The following is a 5,223-nucleotide window of genomic DNA, read 5'->3' as shown; positions in this document are numbered from 1 at the left end:
CTTGGGCTGCCATTGCAGACCTAGGTGCAGGGACCAGATGGCAGCAGGAGGAGGAGGAGGAAGAGGAGGAGGAGGTCCGGGTGGCCTCCCCAGTCACAGGGAGGACACGTCCATCCGCTCGCTGTTGCTCAGCCTGGCTCCACCGCCAACTACTCCTAATGACTCTTCAACAAACACACAACAATCTGTCTTCAGGAAAATCAGTGAATAAATTTAATTTAAAAATACTTCTCTATTTCTGGACAGGCACTGCTCTGCTCCAGCTACTTCAGAATCAGCTGAAGCCTTCACAGTACCCAATACCCAGACTGCACAAGGCTGTAATGGCAAAACACAGCATTCAACCCTCCATGAGCTCAATAAACAGCTCCCTAATCCCTCTTCTTATGGACATGTAGATGGCTTTTATCTGCCAGACGATGTGTATGTACCTCGTGAAGGGAAAAAAGGAAAAGAAAGCCTAAAACACCCAGCTGTCAGTGGGTCTGTCCCTCTGTGTGCCCCTCAGGGGCTGTGGGGCAGGCACAGGGAGAAGGGAGGTGGTGGCCACTGGCTGCTGCCCATCACGGGGCACCAGACATTGGTTTGAGAGAGGGAAAATTTTAGGGAGCCTTTTGCTCTGCTGGCTGCAGGTCCCCACACTCTGCAGATCCCTGCAGAGTCACGCTGGCCTAATTATATTTTCAAGCAAATGCAACATATTTACTAAATGTACCGGGTTCTGCCCATCGGCACCAGCCGTGTGTGCAGACACCACCACAGCAGCTGCTCGTGGCTGAGGGGCTCTCCCGCAGAACCACTGACCCCGTGCCAGGGGTAATGGTCCCCTCCTGGACCTCGGGGTCCGGAGGCACAGGCAGGTCCTGCCATTCACCCCCTTCAGCAGCAGCACTGGGCGTCGTGTTTGTGGGTGGGTGGGGAGGACAGGCTGCCAGCTCAGATCTATAATCTGTAGCAGCTTGTAAGAGGCACCCCCTCTCCCTGCCCTCCAGGAGCTAAAAACAGCCTGAAAGGTCCCTCTTCCCCCAAGAAGGAGGCATGTGGCATCCACTTGCACGGTGCAGAGTGGCAAAGGCTTTTTATACTCCCTGAAAGTGCTGCCGTGCTGTGCCCTGTCATGGCACACGTGGCCCCAGCTGTGACAGCACTGCAGCAGTCACGGAACAACAGCCCAGTGCCCCTGCGGTGCTCAGGGGGCACGGGGTTGGCTGGTGACACCGGGGCACTGGGTTGGCTGGTGGGATGTAGGATGGGGTGAGGAGGATGGTCCGGAGCACGTGAGACAAAGGGCAGTGGAGAGAAGCTCCTCTCAGTTGTTCACACTCTTCCGCATTTAATTTCTAGCAGAGAGCCCAGAGGGACCGAGAGGCAAGAGCCACCCCATTACTGCTGCCAAAGGGACTTCTTGGGAGCCCATCACCAGACCCATGGGATGTTGGTCCTGCTGGAGAGCCCTCTGGCACAGGTGGCATGCAGGGAGTCAGCCCGAGGACATGGCATCCTGAGGGTGCAACAATCCCACTGGAGTCCCTCCCTGGAAAGAGTGGAGACATGTTTGGAGCAGGGTTTGAAGCAAGGTGATGGGAGAGACTGAGGCTCCCACAGGCACTTGTGACCCAGCCTGCAGAAAACAAACTTCACACTTCCTGCCATGGCACATCTTACCAAGCCTCCATGCTCTCAGCAGTGACAGGGTTCAGTTCCCATTACACAATGTGTGTGGATGACACCAGCCTTTTCCTCCAAGGAGCCATGGATGAGTTCCCAAGGCCGGGCACAGTCAGCCTGTCCCCACCACTGACGTTGTTCAGGTGGACAGGAGCACACACCGCACAGCACAACTCCTGTGAGATGATGCGGACGAAGTGTGTTCTCTTCGGGATCCATTGGAGTTCTTTTCTGAGTCCACAATGGAGCTGGGGGAAGCCAAAAGAGGGGAGCTCCCAGGGGAGACACGTGCGTGCAGCCACTTGGTGTGTAAGCAAGGACAGGCACATCGCTCTCAACATTGTTTCGCAGTTTCCAGTTCTATGATAAACCTCTTGGATTAAACGACTCTTGCAAGACATATTTCAGCAGTTCCATCCCTTCAGTAACAGGTATCCCTTCCCTGGGAAGCCGCAGAGGGCTCCTGCAGACCAGCAGGGCCAGGACAGCAGCCAGCCATGCCCAGGCAGGAGCCCTGCCTGCGGCCCGAGAGCAGCGTCCTCCAGACCAGGCATCCCGCTGCATCCAGCCCTGAGTTAATTACAGCGTCAGCATCAAACAGAGACTGTTGAAATGAAAGGGAAGGACGAGCAGCTTTCTAGCTCTGCCTTTATTTTTTAACCCCAATTATGAGATGCGTTGGAAGGGAGAGGCGATGGCAGATAATGGTCTGAGTGTGAAGTGGAGAACCAAGAAAGCTTCACATCCTGATCCCAAATTGGACACTGTGGCCTCGTCTCCTGGTTTCCTCCATGTAAAGTGGTGGTGGGATGCTTAGCTTGAGGGGCATTCCACAGATGAATGAGCTTTTGGGAAGTACTCTGAGCATTTGATGTGTTATATAAGTGTGTTAGCACAGGTAGCTTTTGTATTGCAGCAGAACCAGAGACTGCAGCCCAGATCGGAGTCTCACTTGGCTGTTGTGGCAGTTCAGAAACTCCTGGTTGGAAAAGCCCCTGTCCCTGCCTGGGCAATCCACACCCTGTGCCCCAAGCAGGCAGAGAGGAGACAGAGTTGCTGCCAGACTCAGGGGAGCTTGTACAGAGCATATCCCTGATGGCATTCCCAAGAGATGGAGAGCGCAGGGGGCTTCCCGCAGACACCGATATCACTGACGACCCTTGAGGAGCCCCAGATCCCCAGTTCCCTGGACCCCTGGAATGTGCTCAGCACCACAGAATTCCCTGGCCTGGGTCCTCCTGAGGCACCCACAGAGCGTCCGGATGCTCCAACTGTGGCTGGTGATGGGAATTCACCAGGAACTGTGCACTGCACTGTGCAGGTGCATCCCCCAGGCAGACCCTCACTCCCACCCATTGCTGTGAAAGTGCAGCTAACACAGACTGGCCCCTAAAGTTCAGGAAAACTGAAGGACCAAACAGATCTGATCAGAGATGAGCAAGAGTTGGTGTGCAGAGAACCAGCCAGTTGGCTTCCTTTCCAGCACCTGCCCACTGCAGGATACTTCATAATTCTGCTTCCTTTCTAATCAGATGAAAATACAACCTGAGTGCTAATCACAGGGCACAAATAGGGAAGAATATGTAAAAAAGAAAAATAACCTTCAAAACCTTTGTTTTCAATAAAGTTTATGTCATGCATTGCATTTACAACCTCCGGCGGACGAGCTGATGTTGTTTGCAGCATCACTCATTAAACAGTGTGCACCCAGCACACATCACCATATGACAGACTACAAAGAAGCACCAAAGCAAAAGGAAACTTGAGATGAAACAGAGTGAGGTCATTGGTTCCTGGCATATCCTGAAGATGTTTGTCAACAGTTTAATTTATCCAAATGGCTACTCTATTAAAGAAAGAAAAGAAAAACTTTGTTTTGGCAAAATCATGATCTGGGGGGGAGAACTTTTGGAAAGACACATTAACCCTTTCCACACCCTACTTCTGAAGGATCCTGAGAGGAGGGCAGGGTGTTATCTGGTGGCGTTATCTGAGAGATTTTTGGATTTACACTCCTCCTCTAGTATTAGTAGCACTTGTAGGTTGTAAACACAACTGAGATGTGACAGGGTTTGTAAGCAAAACTGTCTCGGACCTTTGCTGCATCTTCTGCATTCCTTAAGCAATCCATCGGTATGTGTGAGCTGGCAGAACTGAGATAGGAATCCAGCTGATAAAGGGAATGCAAATCACAGATACCATGAGATGTCCCCTGGCCTCCCGTGCCATAGCCAGGGGCTTGCTGGGGCAGGAAGGTGCCCCTCAGACTCCACGGGGCTGTTGCTGGGCTCAGGTCTCACTGCAGCACAGGGACACCCTTCCTGCAGGGGCCATTTGTGGACTCACCAGCATGAAGCCCATCGCCAACTGGCCTGGGAGTGGTAACACCAGGAACTGGTGGAGCCCAGGTAACAGCACCAAAAGTCATGCAAAGGTCAGCCTGTCCCTGGTAACCAACACAGTGTCCAGTTCCCCCCTTGTCCCACAGAGCAGTTGCTGTTGAGGTGACCATCCATCAGACAGAGCAGCCAGAGCAGTCAATCCCTGTTTAGAGTGCCAGGCAAAGGAAGCTCTGTCTGGATCGGGTCTGGCACATCCTGCTCCCCCCAGCAGGACTGTGCCAGCTCCTGGTGCAAGGGCTCCCTTTGGCCCCTCGGTTGGTGCAGGACATCCCATCCCATCTGCGCTGCAGGGCCACGCAGCCGCTGCAAGCCCAGGCTTGAACCCCGCCATGGTGGGTGCCCTGGACTCAGCCAGCACAGCCGGGGAGCAGAACAGGTTGAGCGACTTCAGGCTGTGGGAGGAATAATCCTCCTCGGTTGATTCAGCGAGCTGAGGCAGCCAAACCGGGCGAGGACGACACCGCAGAGCGCCCCACGGCCCCGCCAGGTACCCCCAGAGAGTGGCTGCGCCTGGAGGACTTTTTATAGAACTGCTGTCAAAACGAGCATGGAGCGAGCTAAATTGGGACTATCTGACAACCGAGGCGGCGTGTAGGTGTGCGAGGGATGTGAGCAGCGAGCGGCGGCGAACAGCCGGAGCCGAGCATAAACAGGTCCGGTCTGATGTTTATCGGGGACTCTCATCTCCTGAGCTGGTGAATTTTTTACCGCCGTGTCAGTTCTGATGCGCAGAGCAGGAGCTCTGCAGCCAGCCCTGTGCACAGCGTCAGGGGAGCGTGCCTGGCCTGCTGCAGCTCCCCATCCCAGCTCCGGGATCTTCTGCCTGGGGAGCACGACCTGGGGCTCCTGCCCCCGGCACCACCCCAGACCCGTCCCCTCGCACCAACTGAGTCACAAGTGACTCATTTCAAACTGGGATGCGAGCGCAGCGTGTGAGTTTGCAGATTGGCTGGTGAGGAACAGCTCTGCGATGTAGGTGGCTGCATTACATACTCCAGCAGTGGAGCTCTGCTCCGCGCTCCCTCCTCCCTCGCCCTCTGAGCAGGATAGCTGCTGGAGCCCAGGATCTCGTTCTTGCAGGCACAGGGAGGCATCTCAGCCAGCTCCAGTGGATGTGGGGTGTGGATGGCTCCAGCTCCGCTCCTGACGGAGT

This window comes from Lepidothrix coronata, unplaced genomic scaffold, assembly GCF_001604755.1.
Source record: "Lepidothrix coronata isolate B3197 unplaced genomic scaffold, Lepidothrix_coronata-1.0 Scaffold100, whole genome shotgun sequence".
In the NCBI taxonomy this organism is placed as follows: Eukaryota; Metazoa; Chordata; class Aves; order Passeriformes; family Pipridae; genus Lepidothrix; species Lepidothrix coronata.
The sequence above is the reverse complement of the archived record's forward strand: the minus strand, read 5'-3'. Positions refer to the sequence as shown.